At 42.5% G+C, this 17,715-nt stretch overlaps 2 long non-coding RNA genes across 2 annotated transcripts in view; one reads left to right on the top strand and one right to left on the bottom strand.

The window, feature by feature from the left end:
• The first annotated feature begins 445 nt into the window (after positions 1–445).
• The window catches only part of LOC144297364 (uncharacterized), a 47,779-nt gene continuing 30,509 nt past the window's right edge, over positions 446–17,715 (top strand). The window contains exons 1-2 of the long non-coding RNA XR_013364390.1: positions 446–548; positions 2,267–2,359. This is a non-coding gene — a long non-coding RNA (uncharacterized LOC144297364). The remainder of the gene's footprint in view (positions 549–2,266; positions 2,360–17,715) is intronic.
• On the bottom strand, positions 1,843–5,794 carry LOC144297365 (uncharacterized). The gene is made up of 3 exons (XR_013364391.1): positions 5,396–5,794; positions 5,025–5,096; positions 1,843–3,133 (listed from the first exon to the last, which is right to left on the bottom strand). It is a non-coding gene; the product is annotated as an uncharacterized LOC144297365 (long non-coding RNA).

The raw sequence follows: 17,715 nt of genomic DNA on the forward strand, positions 1-17,715 counted from the left end.
TAAGAGAGTGAGTCACTTTTGTTGCTTGGAGGTAGGAAGAAGTGATGGAAAAAGCACCAAGGCTCAGTGTCCGAGGGCTGGAGCTGTGTGACCTTGAATAAATCATTTACTTTTTTAAAGACCTGTCCTGTTGGCTGATCTGTAAAGCAGGGGAATGATCCCTCATTCCTTGGATTGTTGTGGAATTAAATGAAAGTGTTGCCTAAATAATTAAGTTCTCTACAAATTGTCATTATGCTATTAACTCTTTATCTCTTTCTTTGAGGATGGACACATAAGAGCACCTACTTCCACCAGGTGGCTTTAATAAAATTTATTTATTTAAAATGTAAATAAAATAAAGCACGTAAAAGGCTTAGCAAGATGTTTGGTACATGTAATGAGTAAAGGCTGGCCTCTATCATCAGTCCCCTGTTCATCTCCAGAGAATTCTTTGCTGTTTGATGACCAGACTCCATCAGGAAGGGGAAATGGGTAGTTGTGTCAGGCTGAGGGCTGGAGCTCAGGACCCTGGGGGCCAGGCGTGGGATCCCCCTGGGCTTGACATGGTGAGTGGGCAATTGGGGGAGGGGGGCTGCTCCCGGTAGTGCTTCAGTTCCTTGGGGATGAAGCAGGAGGAGGCGGCCCATTGATGAGGAAGTCTTGTGAGATTTCTAGGAATAAGTGTAGCTGGAGGAGTGGGTGGGGACCCCTGCTTTCTTTTGCCTGCCCCTTCCCCTGACCTCCAAACTCCCTCACCCATTCATTCATTTGGTACATTTTCATGGAGGGCCTACTGGGTGAAAATCCTGCGATTTGCATTGGCAGAGTGGGGGAGTGGGGGGGTGGGGGTGGGGGTTAGCCAGACAGACAGGCTCACTGTTCTCTGGGCCCACATCCCATGTGGGGACAGAGGTGAATAGGACTGGTAGGTGGTAGCCTAGGTCATTGGTCTTCTCCCTGGAAGCTAAGGGTCTGGTCTTTCCTCTTGGAGGTTGGGGTGGGTGGGGAGGACCTCTCCGCTTCCTGCTCCAATGTGGCATTGGCTTGGGGTCCCCGAGAGGGTGCAGAAATTCATCTTTTTTTTTTTTTTTTTTAAGATTTTATTTATTTATTCATGAGAGACACAGAGAGATGCAGAGAGAGAGGCAGAGACACAGGCAGAGGGAGAAGCGGGCTCCATGGGGGAGCTGATGTGGGACTCGATGCCGGGACCCCGGGTCACGCCCTGACAGAAGGTGGATGCTCAACCGCTGAGCCCCCCGGGGGCCCCAAACTCATCTTTTGAAAGGACAATGCACTGTGAGAGAACGAGAGATGAGAGAGAGAGAAAGAGGAGAGAGAGAAAATGAGAGGAAGAAGAGACAGGGGAGGAGAGAGGTCCCTGCCCAGCGGCAAGAAGGAGAGAGAAAAAGAGAGGGCGAGAGAGAGAGAGAGAGAGAGAGAGAGAGAGAGAGAGCGCGCGCGGGCGGGGCGGGCGGCGGGAGCGTGGCAGGGGCGAGACGCGGGCGGCACCTCCCCGTGTGGCCGCGAGGGGGCGCCCCGGGCCGGCCTCCGGGACCAGAGCCCGCGGCGGGGGGCGGCGGCTCCCGCGGGTGACTCACCGCGGCGGTGGGAGGAGGAGTCAGCGGCCGCCCCCGGCCGGTGCTCCCTGTGCTCGGCCCGGCGCTCTCGGGGCTCCCGCGGGGTGCGGCCCGGGGCTCCGGGGTGGGGCCGGGGCCAGAGCTTCGGGAGGGAGGCGCGGGTGCTCGCCTGGGCCCTGCGGCGCGGGGTCCTCGGCCCCCGGGGGCACCTGCTCCACGAAGGGGGCCCGGCCCGGGCCGCCCGGGGTCCCGGCGCCTGCCCAGAGCCTGCCCTGCTCCCCGGGACAGCCCCGCGCAGCTCTGCTCCCAGGAAGCGGGAGGGAATAGGCGCCCCTGGGTCCCGGCCGCAGGTGGAGGACGGCGCCGGGAGAGCGAGCGCAGGAGGCGGGGCGGGGCGCGGGGCTCTCCTGTCCCACTGCTGATCATCCGTGTTGTCCCAGGACCTGGCCTCTGGCCGCCACCATTAGCCCTGCTGGTTTCGTAGGCCACGCTGTGGCTTTAAGCGAAGTTACCTTTAGCAGAGTTTCCCAAATACTTGCCAGCAGAGTGAGGTGGACTCAAGGCCCATTAGAATCAGTTAGGGAGCATGATAAGCACACAGACCCCTCACCCACGGGAGAGCAGAGATTCTCAAACTTGGTCGTACGCTGCTGCTCCATGAGTATCCTTCAGGACTTGAAGAAAGCCTGGGTTCTTCCCTCTAGGGACTCCCACTGGATACACCCAGGAGTCAGCCTGGGCAATAGGGACGATTCTGGTGTGCAGCTGAGGTCGAAAACCACGGCTCCAAGGACCGAGTGAGTAGTGTCAAGGTGGCGCTAGGAACCTGTAATTTTACGAGACGGCTCCTACAATTTTCTTGTGTAGCCCTGTTTGCCCAATTTCTTCTTTTTTATTTTCATTTTTCTTTAAGAAAAATTTAAAATTTAAACTCAATTAGCCAATATATCATTAGTTTCCCATGTAGAGCTCAGCAGTTCATCAGTTGCATATCATACCCAGTGCCCATCACATCACGTGCCCTCCTTAATGCCCAGTGACCCCATTCCCTCATCTTCCAAACCCATTTTTTTTGCAACTGACTTTGAGCAGTGTCCCAGATTCTTTCAATGGAAGCATCTGTATCACTCCTTTGGAGTCATGTCCCTTCTCAACCTCTCTGGGCCTCTGCCTCGGTTTATAGGATTTGTTTCTTTACCAGGCACCAGCCTTTTCACCCACATAGTGGGGTTCACTTCTTGCAGGTCCTGGGCAGGGCGGTCATGCCTCTGAGCTTCTCAGCTGGGGTTGGGACCCTTGGGCTCTGAGAGCTCAGACCAACATGCTGGCAGCCCAAAGACCTTAGTGAATCTTCATATTTGTCTTCTTTCCCCCAATTTCCAGTAGATTGTGTTATCAAGACATGTGAGTTGGGCAGAGTGATGACTTTCCCTCCTCCTGGGTCACATTGTTTATCTCTCTCTTTCAGTGTTGTATTCCAATCTGGAGTAGAGTTGTATCTGTCAGCTCCCAGCTTGAGAGCCTTTTTTTGCTTGTCTTTGGATACTGGGTGTAATATTGTCCATCTCTGCCTTTTTTGTTTTTGAGAGAAACAGAGGGTGAGAAGGGGCAGAGAGAGAGAGAGAGAATCTTAAGCAGGCTCGACTCCCAGTGCAGAGCCTGATGTGGGGCTCCATCTCACAACCCTGAGATCATGACCTGAGCTGAGATTGAGAGTCAGACACTTAACTGACTGAGCCACTCAGACGCCCCTGGATACTAAGTGTTAAACTGGATCCTAGGTGCACATACTATAGTAGGTGTTAGGCTAGGAGACTAGGGACCTGTGTGTTGAACTAATTATGTGTCCTGAGTCATATTACTTAACCTCTCCAACCCTCAAATTCTGTATCTGTCAAATGGTCACAAAGTTTCTGTGTGGTTCAAATGAGATAGTCTACAAAGGTGTGCTTTGGTAACTACAAGTCAATCATGATGCCAATGTCATCTGTATTCATTGAGTTGGATAAACTGAGCTTTCTCATACCTGGTTGGCAGAGTAAGGGGTAATATATACCCTTTCATAGGGGATACTCATGTTGTCAGCAGCTGATATTAATGGTATATCCTAGAAGTTTGCCTCTTGTCCTCATTGAATTGGAGTGCACTGACTGAGAGCCTACCCTGTGTACCAGGAATGGAATTAGATGTGAAAGGGTTCTAGACTTTTTGTTAGCAAGTCAGGCAATCCACATCAAAAAAGAAGTGGGTAATGGTGGGTGAAAACTCAGTACTATAACCACTGCATGCTTTGGAATTTCAGAGAGAGTGTAGCATTAATGACCAGAGCTTAAATCCTTGATGTAGATAAAGAATTACAACCAGCCAAGTCTAGAAGGACAGGTTGGAATTGGATGGAGGGAGGGGAGGATGCAGGGAAATATGCTGTGAGAGATGCAGAGCTGGGATGAGGAGAGGCCTGAGGGAGAAGTATTGCATTTACAGGCCACCCCTTGTTGCCCTGATTTCTATAGTAACGAAGCTCAGCAGGATTGACCTAGACATGGAGGCCTCTTAGGCACCAGCGTCACAAAAGGGTGTCATAAGCAGTTGTCAGACAAGGCTATGGTTCCTTCCCTTCCTTTTTTTAAGCAAAAAGGCACATCCTTCTTCTAGTAGTCTCTGAAGGGAGACCTGTTGCCATGCCCCTCTAGAACCTGCTGCTCACTGGTAATCATTTTCGGTGCACTGACAAGGAAGGATGAATGAAAGCCTCCTTCCTCCCATCTCACCGGCAGGGTGCAGAGGCAGGGCAGCCACAGTTTGATACGTGTTTATGTTGCCAACACAGTAAAAGTTGCTTATTGACAACAGTTTAAACATGTTAGGTTGCCAGGTCACCCCTCATAGATAACTCCCCCATAACCAGCTCTCCTTCACACTGGGTTCTCTGTCACCCCCTGTGCCACCTCATTGTTATTTCCTCCCAACATAACATCATTTGTCCCAACCCAAAGTCCCCCCCCCCCAGTGCCCCCCATCCCTCCCAGAGCTGCCATCCATTGTTCTCTTAAAAACTCTCTTTGGGAATGGATGCAACAAGGGAAGTTACTCTGGAACTGAGGAGGAAGGAAAGAGGGACAGGAATGGAATGGGTGGGTGATGGAAAAAGTGACTTCCAGCCATTCCCAGGGCTTAGGTCTGGAAGGCAGTGCAGTGGTTGCTGTGGTGATGCTCAGAAAAGCACACAGCTGTTTGCTTTCTTCTCAGGACTGAATAATGTGTGTTGTGCCTTTTCCTCACTACTCTAAAGCCTCAAGCCCGTGCCTCATATGGAGTACAGATTCCCCAGGTTTAGCTGCTTGTGCTTCAGTTTCCCAGCCTGACCAAAGGAAGACAAAGAGAGTATGATAGATATTCCGTTTGCCCCTCCATACCTGCTCCCCACCCTTCTCCACTTGCTCTGCACCCCAGAAGCTTTACCACTGTGGATCTCCTCTAGTGGGTTCCTCTGCCCTCTGGCTTCTCGTCAGCCCATGGGAGGCGCCTCAGGACCTGGAGGATGAGAGGAGAATGGGATGGGCACTCATCCCCCTGGCTCACTTACCACTGGGCTGCTGATGGGCAGTGGCTTTATTCCTCTCCTGAATGCCCCAGTTCCTATTAGGTAGCCCTCCTCTGAAGCTCCAGGCCTGGCTGGCTCCTGCTCCCTTCCCCGTGCTTCTCCATACCTCGGAGGGGCAGTGGCTTCCAGCTCTTGCCAGCCCCAGAGTGCTTTACCATCCCTCAATGGTTTCCTTCAACCCTGCCTGGCCCTCTATGGTTAGCCCCTGCATTAAACTCTTCACAGTTACCCTCTTTGGATGCATTTCTGGTTTGCTGAGATCTTGGCAGATACAGAGAATGTCTCAACAATGAGGAAGGTAGGTGGTAGTCTCAGGACTCCTTTGTGGTCAGGGCTCTGGCAGGGTGGCTGTGTGGGTGTGGTAGTCTCCTCTGTGTAATTTGAGACATACCCAGATGACTGTCTTGCTCAGAAATAGCCAGGCTAAAATCCTTAAATCAGAGGGCCATTCCTCTGGATTAAAATGTCTATCTGTAAAGAGGCCACACTTTCTAGCAAGGTGAGCACGTTATCTAGTCATTCATTTCTCTACGTGTCTTAGTTTCATCAGATAACACGCTTTACAGTAATTTTCATAAATTCAAGGACTGTGTCTGTCTTCATTGTGTAAACATGGGTGGCATAGGGTCTGGTGTCTTAAATATCTAAATATCTGGTGTATAAATTTGTTCACCATTCAGTGAATGTTTCCTTTTTTTTTTTTTAAGATTTTATTTATTTTACAGAGAGAGAGAGAGAGAGAGCCCTAGTAGGGGGAGGGGCAGAGGAAGAGGGAGAAGCATGCTCCCTGCTGAGCAGGGAACCTGATGTGGGGCTCAATGCAGGGCTCCATCCCAGGACTCTGGGACATGACCTGAGCCAAAGGCAGATGCTTAATTGACTGAGCCCCCAGGTGCCCCTAGTGATTGTTTCCTGAGTGCCTACTGTGTTCCAGGCACAATTCTAGGTGCTTGGGATATATTAATGAATGAAATAGACAAAGATCCCCCTCAGGCAGAGAGACAGACAATAAATTATATGTATGTATAATGTTGAAGATGATGAATGCCATAGAAAAATAAAAAGAGCAGGATAAGGAGAGGTGCCTGGGTGGCACAGTTGGTTAAGCATCTGATTCTTGGTTTCAGCTCAGATCTGATCTCAAGGATGTGGGATTGAACCCCAACTCAGGGTCCACACTCAGCACAGAGTCTGCTTGGATTTCTCTCTCCTTCTCCCTCTGCCCTCCCCATCCCCCATCTCTCTCTCAAATAAATGAATAAATCTTTTTAAAAAAGAGGGAGCAGGATAAAGGAGATAAAAGGTGCTGGGGCAGGTGTTATTGAAATTTTATGTAGGGTATTTGGGGTGAGCGTTACTGAGAAGTTGACATTTGGGCACCTGGGTGGCTCAGTCAGTTAAGTGTCTGCCTTTGGCTCAGGTCATGATCCTAGGGTCCTAGGATTGAGCCTTCCCATTGGGTTTTCTACTCAGCAAGGAGTCTGCTTCTCCCTCTACCCTTCCCACCTGCTCATGATCTCTCTGTCTCTTACTCTGTCTGTCAAATAAATAACAAAAAATCTTAGGGATGCCTGGGTGGCTCAGTGGTTGAGCATCTGCCTTTGGCTCAGGCGTGATCCCAGAGTCCTGGGATTGAGTCCCATATCAAGCTTTCCAAAGGGAGCCTGGTTCTCCCTCTGCCTATGTCTCTGTCTGTCTCTGTGTGTCTCTCATAAATAAATAAAATCTTTTTAAAAATAAATAAAAAATTAAAAATCTTTAAAAAAAGAGAGTGAGACAGAAGTTGATATTTGAGCAGACCTGAAGGAGTGGTGAGGATCTAGGCAGCTACTGGAAGGAGGGAGTGATATACATAAAAGGAAGAGCCAGAGCAAGGGCTCTATATCTGGACTCTGCCTGGCACCTATAAGACACAACAGTGTGTTTGGAGCAGAGTGAGCAAGGGGGAAGTGGTTTGCCATGACGTCTTCTTGCTCTTCTTGCTTCCTTTCCTGTGTCTGACCTACATTTTAGGGTCTCTCACACCAGCTTTTAGGCCCCACTGAACCCCACTGAACCCTCTAACCCAGTACAGACTTCCTCTGTTCCCCTTGCTCAAAGTAGCCAAATCTCCTCCTGTTTCCTTAGTATATCTGATCTCATGGACTGTTGATAAGGAAAACAAAAACTCCTAATAAATGCAACAAATGTTGCTCCTAGGAGTCTTTAAAAAAAAAAAATCATGAAAGACATACACAGAGAGGCAGAGACTCAGGCAGAGGGAGAAGCAGGCTCCCTGTGGGGAGTCTGATGCAGGACTTAATCTCAGGACCCTGGGATCATGACTTGAGCCCAAAGGCAGATGCTCAACCACTGAGCCACCCAGTGGCCCCTCTCCTAAGAGTCTTTAAAGTGGATATTTTAGAATCAATTCCACACTGGTGAAATTTAATGCAGTGTAACAGACTGTATTAAAAACAACCAGGTATTGTCTGGTCCAAGATGGCAACATAGGAGGCTCCCAAATTCACCTCCTCCCATGGACTCACCTAATCTATAGCTACACTTGGAGCAGTTTCCTCTGAAAGAAATCCAGGAATCAAATCAGTGACTTCTATACATTGGATGGATGAGAAAATACCCACCTCAAAATGGGTAGGAAAGTCTGGGACACAATCTTGCCATAACCCTTACCCCTACCATGGCATAGCAACATACAGTTGGGAGAGAATTCACAACTCCCAATTTCTCTTGAGGAGCAAAGGCATGGACCCAGTATCTTATGCCCTAACTTTTAAGATTTCCACTTGAGGGCCAGGGTCCCCAAATACCTAGCTAGGAAAAACAATGGGGCTTGTATCTACAGGACCCACAAGGGTATAGCAAACAAAGAAATGGTTCTTAATGAGATGCCCTCCAGGACTCAGAGTAGAGAGAGCAGACAGAAATGTCTACCTCTGTATTTCCCAGAAAGAGGCATGTTTGCATACTTTAAAATTTGCTGCCTAAGGGGCAGCCTTCTAATTTAACACACATCTAGGGGCTAACTTGTGATCCTCCCAGAAAGCAGATGTGGGGAGGCTGGCAGAGTTTTCTCCATGTTCACCTTCTGGCCTACTCCAGGTAACCTATATCTCCTTGGGAGAGCTTGTGCACCTGTTTGGTGCTCTGGCTTTTGCAGCTGCTAGTTAGAGGATGCAGCCCTTGATCACTTGGCTCTGGTGGCTAGCAAAGCTTGTGTTTGTGGATCTCACAGGATTGTGGCAAAAGAAAAGAAAAGAAAGAAAAGAAAAGAAAAGAAAAGTAAAGTAAAGAAAAGAAAAGAAAAGAAAAAAGAAAGAAAGAAAGAAAGAAAGAAAGAAAGAAAGAAAGAAAGAAAATTGTTATTTTAAAAAAATATATTAATTTTGGAGAGAGAAGAGGGGTGGAGGGAGAGGGAGAGAATCCTCAAGCAGACTCCCTGCTGAGCATGGAGCGTGATGTGGGATTCAATTCGAGGACCCCCAAGATCATGATCTAAGCCAAAATCAAGAGTTGGATGCTAAACCAACTGAGCCACCCAGGCGTCCCAAAAAGAAACAGTTCTTAACCAGCTATTGTCCTAGGGCTCAGAGGGAGCAGATAAAAATATTCATTTCTCAGTCTTTCTCTGAAGGAGATCTATTTGCCTACTTTAAAAGCTACTGCCTAAGGGTCCAGCTTCTAATAAGCTTGCATTTAAGTGATAAGATCCTCCCCTCTGGGACACTGACAGGTCTTGGTACATGCTAAACTGCTGGGAGCCACTAAGAACAAAAAAGGTGGCTTAACAATCACGTAGTTTTGAGAGACAACTAAGGGCTCAGGATGGACTGAACAATAAGGTTCATCTCCTCCTACATGATACCAATCCTTCAAGACTAGAAGTGAAGGCTGTTTTATCTAATGTGTAGAAACCAATGCAAAGAGTCAAGAAAAGGGGTGCTTGGGTGGCTCAGTAGTTGAGCGTCTACCTTTGGCTCAGGTCATGATTTCAGGGTCCTGGGCTCCAGTCCTATATCAGGCTCCATTCAGGGAGCCTACTTCTCCCTCTACTTATGTCTCTGCCTCTTTCTCTATGTCTCTCATGAATAAATTAAAAAGAAAAACTAAAAAAAAAAAAAAAGAGTCAAGAAAAGTGGAGAAACAGAGGAATATGTTGTGAACAGAAAAACAAGGTAAAACTCCAGAAATAGAACTTAATAAAATAGAGATAAGAGATTTTTTTGTATAAAGAGTCCAAAAAATAGCCATAAAGGTGTTGTTCACTAAGGTCAGGAGAACAATGCATGAACAAAGTGAGAATTTTAACAAAGATATAGGAAATATATGGAAGCACCAAACATAAATCATAGAACTGAGAATACAATTACTGAACTAAAATTGAGGAGAGGTTCAGTAGCAGACTAGATCAAGTGAAAGAAAGGATAAGCAAACTGAGAGACAGTGAAATTCATTTAATCAGAAAAGAAAAGAATGAAAAAGTAAAGATAGCTGAAGAGACTTATGGGATACCATTATAGAAGTCCCAGGAAGGAGGCAGGACCTGGTTGCACAATCAGTTGAGCATTTAACTCCTGATTTCCACTCAGGTCGTGATATCAGGGTAGTGAAATCAAGCCCCATGTTGGGCTCTGTGGAATCTCCTTAAAAGATTCTCAAGGGGAACCCTCTTATACTCTTGGTGGGAATGCAAAATTGTGCAGGCATTCTGGAAAACAGTATGGAGTTTTCTCAAAAAGTTAAAAATAGAACTACCCTATAACCCAGCAATTGCACTATTAGGTATTTATCAAAAGGATACAAATATAGTGATTTGGAGGGGCATATGCACCCCAATGTTTATAGCAGCAATGTGCACAATAGCCAAAATATGTGATATATCACATCTTATTTATCCATTCATCTGTTGATGGACATCTGGGCTCTTTTCATATTTTGGCTATATGTATACATATATACATATATAATGGGATACACACACACACACACACATGTATATACATTTATATGATGGGACATTATTCAACTATCAAAAAGAATGAAATCTTGCCATTTGCAATGATGTGGATATAACCAGAGGGTATTATGCTAAGCAAAACAAGTCAGTCAGAGAAAGACAAACACCATATGATTTCACTCATATTTGGAATTAAAAAAAAGATTTTATTTATTCATGAGAGAGACAGAGAGGCAGAGACATAGTGCCCCTTATATTTGGAATTTAAGAAACAAAACAGATGAACCAAGGAGAAGAGAGGAAAAATAAGATGAAAACAGAAAGGGAGGCACACCATAAGAGACTCTTAACTGTAGGCAACAAACTGAGAGTTGCTGGAGGGGAGGTGGGTGAGAGGATGGGATACTTAGGTGATGGGCACAAAGGAGGGCCCTTGATATAATGAGCATTGGGTGTTATATGCAACTGATGAATCACTAAATTCTACCCCCGAAACTAACAATACAGTATATGTTATCTAAATTGAATTCAAATAAAAATGAAAAAAAAAAAAGATGCTCTCTCTCTCCCTCTGCCCCTTGCCCCCCACTCTCTCTCTCAAATAAAAATAAATAAACCTTAAAAAAGAAGCCCCAGGAGGAAAAGACAAAGAGAAAGGGGTAGAAATATTCAAAGAAATAATGGCTGAAAAATTCCCTAACCTAGGGAGAGAAACAGACATTCAGATCCAGGAAGTCCAGAGAGTTCCAAACAAGAAGATTCCAAAGAGACCCACAATAAGATACATTATAATTGAGTCATCAAAAGTTAAAAACAAGAGGAGACTCTTAAAAGCAGCAAAAGAAGAAAAAAAAAAAACTGTTACATAGGGAACCCCATAGGACTATGAGAAGATCTTTCAGCAGAAAATTTTCATGCCAAAATAAAGTGGCATGTAGGAATGCCTGGGTGGCTCAGCGGTTGAACGTCTGTCTGCCTTCAGCCCAGGGCATGATCCTGGAGTCCCGGGATCGAGTCCCACATCAGGCTCCCTGTATAGAGCCTGCTTCTCTCTCTGCCTGTGTCTCTGCCTCTCTCTTTCTCCGTGTCTCTCGTGAATAAATAAATAAAATCTTAAAAAAAAAAAGTGGCATGTATATTCAAAGTCCTGAAAGAAAAAAAAAAAAAAAAAACAACCTGCCAACCAAGAATACTGTACCCAGCAACAATGTCCTTTAGAATTGAAGGAGAGAGTTTTCCAGACAAACGAAAGCTCCCCATCACCACTAGGCTAACTTTACAAGAAATGTTAAAGGGATTTTTTAAAGCTGAAATGAAAGAGGGTACCTGGATGGCTAGGTTGGCTGTGCATCTGACTCTTGATTTTGGTATGGATCAAGCCCCATGTCAGGCTCTGTGCTCACTGCAGAGTCTACTTGAGATCTTCTTTTTCCCTCTCCCTCTGCACCCCCCAGCTCATGCTATACCTATCTCTCTCAATAAATAAAATCTTAAAAAAAAAAACACAGCTAAAATGAAAGGATTCCAATTAGCAACAGGAAAACATAAGAAAGTATAAATCTTACTGGTACAGGTAAGCATATAGTTAAATTCAGGATACTCTAATGTAATGATGGTGGGTTAATCACTTATAAATGTAGTATGAAGCTTAAAAGGTAAAAGTATTAAAAACTATAACAACAACTTGTGAATGGGTACACAAAGCAAAAAGATGTAAATTGTAACATTAAAAACATAAAATGTGTGTGAAGGGAGAAAAAAAGTGTAGAGCTTTAATATGTGCCTAACCTTACTTAAGTTGCTATCAGCTTAAAATAGAGTGTTATAAGATGTTTAATGTAAGCTTCATGGTAATCACAAAGCAAAACTCTATAGTAAAATACACAAAAGACAAAGAGAAAGGTCTCTAAGCATACCACTATAAAATATCACCAAATCACAAAGAAAGTGAGCAAGAGAAGAAGAAAGAGGCAAAACAATTACAATTATAGCTAGAAAGCAATTAACAAAATGACAATAAGTTCTTACTTATCAATAATTACTTTAAATGTAAATGGGAAAAATTTTCTAATCAAAAGAGATAGAGTGGAGTAATAAAAAAAATAAGATCTAGCTACATGCTGCCTCCAAGAGACTCACCTTAGGTTTAAGTGTGATCAAGTGATCACACTTAAACTGAAAGTGAAGGGATGGAAAAAGATATCCCATGCAAATGGGAACCAAAAGAAAGCAGGCATAGACAAAAATAGACATTAAGCCAAAGAGGGCCATTATATAATAATAAAGGGGGTCACTGGAAGTACCCAAGTATATAAAGCAAATATTAACAGACCCAAAGGGAGAAATAGACAGCAATATCATAAAAATAGGGGACTTCACTACCTCATTTTCAACAATGGACAAAACATCCAGACAAAAAATCAATACGGAAGCATAGCACCTAAATTACATGTTAGACCAGATAGACCCCACAGACATTTACATCATTCTATCCAGTAGCAACAGAATACACATTCTTCTCAAGTGCATGTGAAACATTCTCCAGGATAGATTACATGCTAGGGCACAAAACAGGTTTTCATAAATTTTAGAAGATTAAAATAACCTCAAGCATCTTTTCTAACCACAATAGTATGATATTAGAATGAATTAAAAGAAGAAAATTGGAAAATTCACAAATACATGAATATCAAAAACACTCCACAAAAAAGAGAGAGGACTCAAATAAAATAAAATTATAAATGGAAGAGGAGACATTACAACTAAAACAAATGATCATACAAATACAGAAGACCATAAGACACTACTATGAACAATTATATGCCAATGAATTGGACAACCTAGAAGAAATGGCTAAATTCCTAGAAACATACAACCTACCAAGACTGAATCATGAAGAAATGGACAATCTTTATTTTATTTTATTTTATTTTATTTTATTTTATTTTATTATTTTATTATTTATACATTCATGTAAATATTTTATTTTTTGGCTTTTTAAATACATTTTGTATTTAAAATTTTTAATAATAAATTTATTTTTTATTGGTGTTCAATTTACCAACATACAGAATAACACCCAGTGCTCATCCCGTCAAGCGCCCCCCTCAGTGCCCATCACCCTTTCACCCCCACCTCCTGCCCTCCTCCCCTTCCACCACCCCTAGTTCGTTTCCTAGAGTTAGGAGTCTTCATGTTCTGTCTCCCTTTCTGATATTTCCTACCCATTTCTTCTCCCTTTCCTTCTATTCCCTTTCACTATTATTTATATTCCCCAAATGAATGAGACCATATAATGTTTGTCCTTCTCCGATTGACTTTTTTCACTCAGCATAATACCCTCCAGTTCCATCCACGTTGAAGCAAATGGTGGGTACAATGGAATATTACTCAGCCATTAGAAATGACAAATACCCACCATTTGTTTTGACAATATTTATTTTAAAGATTATTTTTTTGAGAGAGGGGCAGAGGGAGAGGGAGAAAGAGAATCTCAAGCAGGCTCGATCCCACAATCCTGAGATAATGACCTGAGCTGAAATCAAGAGTTGGATGCCCAACCGAGCCACCCAGGTGCTCCAAAACAGACAATCTGAACAGACCAAATACTAGGAAGATGATTGAACTGATAATCAAAGACCTCCCAACAAAGAAAAATCCAGGATCAGATGGCATCACTGGTGAATTGTAACAAACATTTAGAGAAGAATTAATGCCAATCCTTCTCAAATTCTTCCAAAACATAGAAGAAAAGGAGCACTTCCAAATTCATTTTGTAAGGCAGCATTACTTTTATATCAAAATCAGATAAGTACACTATAAGAAAAGAAAATTGCAAGTCAATATCCCTGATGAACATAGATACAAAAGTGCTCAACAAAATATTAGCAAACTAAACTGAGCAATACATTAAAAGGATCATACACAGTGATCAAGTGTGATGTATTCCAGAGATGCAAAGAGGATTCAACATCTGAAAATCAATGTGATATTCCACATTAACAAAATGAAAAATAAAATCATTATGATTATCTCAATAAATGCAGAAAAGGCATTTGACAAAATTCTGCATCCATTTATGATAAAAACTCTTAATGAACTAGGTATAGAGGGAACAAACTTCAAAACAATATAGGCCATGTATGACAAGCCCACAACTAACATCATACTCAACAGTGAAAACTGAAAGGTTTTCTCTCTGAGATCACAAATGAGACAAGAGTGCTCACTCATAACACATTTATTCAATGCAGTGCTAGAATTCCTAGCAGAGCAGCTAGGCAAGAAAACAAAATAAAAGGTATTCAAATTAGAAAGGAAGAAGTAAAACTGTCTTAACTGCAGATGACATGATATTATATATAGAAAATCCTAAAGACTCCACGCCACCAAAAAACAGTTAGAACTAATAAACAAATTCAGTAAAGTTGTAGGATACAAAATCAATATACCACTGACCCTTGAACAACATGGGTTTGAACTGTACGGATCTGCTTATATGTGGGTTTTTTTCCCCCTAAATAAATACTGTAAATGTACTTTCTAATGTACTATAAATGTATTTTCTCTTCTCTATGATTTTCTTTTTTTTCTCTATGATTTTCTTAATAGCATTTTCTTTTCTCTATCCTACTTTATTATAAGAATACAGAAAATAATACATATACAAATTATGTGTTAATTATTTATGTTATTGGTGAGGCTTCTGATCAACACTAGGCTATGAGGAGTCAAGTTTTGGCGGAGTTAAAAATTATACAAGGATTTTCAACTGCGTGGAGGGTTAACACCTCTAACTCAAGGGTCAATTGTACAAAAATCAGTTAAGTTTCTATATGCTAATAAAGAACTACCAGAAAGAGAAATTAAGAGAACACTTCTATTTGTGATTTGCATGGGTAGGTCAGTTGGTTAAGCATCCAAATCTTGATTTTTGCTCAGGTCATAATCTACGGGTTGTGATCAAGCCTTGTGTTGGGTTCCATGCTGGGTGTGGAGTCTGCTTAAGATTCTCTTTCTCTTCCTCTGCCCACCTACCCCAAAAGAAAAGAAAACACTCTCATTTACAATCACATCAAAAAGGATAAAATGCCAAGGGATAAATTTGATCAAGGAGTGAAAGATCTGTACATTGAAAATTTTAAGATGTTGATCAAAGACATTAAAGAAGCCACCAGTAAATGGAAGGATAGTTCATGTTCATGTATGGAAGAATTAATATTGTTAAAATGTTCATACTACCTAAAGCAATCCTTATCAAAATTCTAATGAATTTTTTACAGAAATAGAAAAAACAATCCTAAAATTTGTATGGAGCCACAAAAGACCCTGCATAACCAAAGCAATCTTGAGAAGGAAAAATGAAGCTCTAAGCATCATGTTTCCTAATTTCAAACTATATTGCAGAGCCCCAGTAATCAGAACAGTTTGGTATTGGCATAAAATGGGCACACAGATCAATCAAACAGAATAAAGAGCCAAAAAAAAAAGAATAAAGAACCCAGAAATAAATCCACACATATTTAGTCAATTAATTTATGGCAAAGAAGCCAAGAATACGCATTGAGGAAAAGATAGTTTCTTCAGTAAATGGTGCTGGGAAAACTGGACAGCCACATGCAAAAGAATGAAACTGGATCCCTAACTCACATCATACACAAAAAGCAACTAAAAATAACTTCAAGATTTGAATGTATCTTCAAATACATTTGGATGTAATTTAGACCTGAAACCATAAAATTTCCAGAAAAAACATATAGCAGGTAAGCTCCTTGATATCATCCTTGGCAATGATTTTTTTTTTTTATTTGACACCAAAGCAAAGGCAACAAAAGCAAAAATAAACAAGAGGAATTGCATCAAATGCAAAAGCTTCTGCACAGCAAAGGAAGCCATCAATAAAATAAAAAGTTAATCTATGGAATGGGAGAAAATATTTGCAAATCATACCTGCTAAGAGGTTAGTATGTAAAATATATAAAGAACTCATACAATTCAATAGCAAACAAACAAACAAAACCCACACACAAAAAACTCCTAATTGGATTAAAAATGGCCAGAGAAACTATTCAGTATTTTTCTAAAAAAGGCATATCGATGGCCAGCAAGTACATGAAAAGGTGCTCAACATCACCAGTTATCAAGGAAATGCCACGCAAAACCATAATGAGATGTCACATCACACCTATAAGAATGGCTTTCATCAAAACAAAACAAAACAAAACCAAAAACAAGAATAAGTGTCAATGAAGATGTGGAGAAAGAGAATCCTTGTGCCCTGTTGCTGGGAATATATTGGTGCAGCTACTGTGGAAAACAGTATGGAGGTTCCTCAAAACTTAAAAATAGAATTACCTTATGATCTAGAAATCCCATTTCTGAGTATTCATCTAAAGGAAAGGAAAACAAGATATTGAAGAGATATCTGCACTCCCATGTTCATTGTAGCATTATTTATAACAGCCAAGGTATGGTAGCCACCTAAATGTCCATCCCTGTATGAATGGATAAAGAAGATGGGATGTGTGTGTGTGTGTGTGTGTGTGTGCTTGTGTAGATATACACAGAGGAATATTATTCAGTCATGAGAAAGAGGGAAGTCCTACTGTTTGTAACAGCATGGATGGATCTTAAGGGCATTATACTAAGTGAAATAAGCTAGACAAAGACAGACAAATACTACATGATATATGTGGAATCTTAAAAAGAAAACGAAGTCAAACTCACAGAGACAATGTAGAAAAGTGGTTGCCAGGAGCTGGAGGCTGGGGGATATAGGGAGAAGTTAGTAAAAAGAGAGGTAAAAGGAGAGGTTAGAAAGACATAAACTTTCAGCTATGACATGGATAAGGTCTGAGGATGTAATGTATAGCATGGTGACTATAAGTAACTATAATATGTTGTATAACTGAAATTGTTAGGAGTAGAACTGAAATGTTCTCACCAAGAAAAGAAAAGAAGAGGGGGGACTCAGTGGGTAACTCAGTGGTTGAGTGTCTGCTTTCGGCTCAGATTGTGATCTCGGGGTCCTGGGATCAAGTCCTGCAACAGGCTCCTTGCAGGAAGTCTGCTTCTCTCTCTGCCTATGTCTCTGTCTCTCTCTCTCTCTCTCTGTGTCTCTCATGAATAAATAAATGAAATCTTAAAAAAAAAAAGTAAAGAAGATAGAATGGAAGGAAGGATAAATATGTGAGTATGTGGGGTGGAGGTGTTAGTGAACTAGAATGCGTATGTATATCGAACCACAGTGCATATGTATATCGAATCACCACGATGATCTACACTTTAACTATCTCACAACTTTATATGTCAATTACACCTTGATAAGGCTGGAAAAAAAAAAAACAATCAGTGTCCTTAGTTGCATATCTAGTAGCAAATATAGAAGTCATTCCTGTTGTGGTCGGAAGAGACATTTGTTTTGGGATATTTGATTCCTGGGGAACCTTGGGGAAGACCAGGGAAACTAGTTTGTAGGCTACCCAGACTCTATGACTACATCAGGAAGGCCTGCCACCCTCCCTGGTCACAGGTAGTACATCTCATCCTGTTTGTGCTGGCTCCCCTGACACTCTCCAGCAGCCCCCAAATGC

Source organism: Canis aureus, chromosome 25, assembly GCF_053574225.1.
Source record: "Canis aureus isolate CA01 chromosome 25, VMU_Caureus_v.1.0, whole genome shotgun sequence".
NCBI classification, from domain to species: domain Eukaryota; kingdom Metazoa; phylum Chordata; class Mammalia; order Carnivora; family Canidae; genus Canis; species Canis aureus.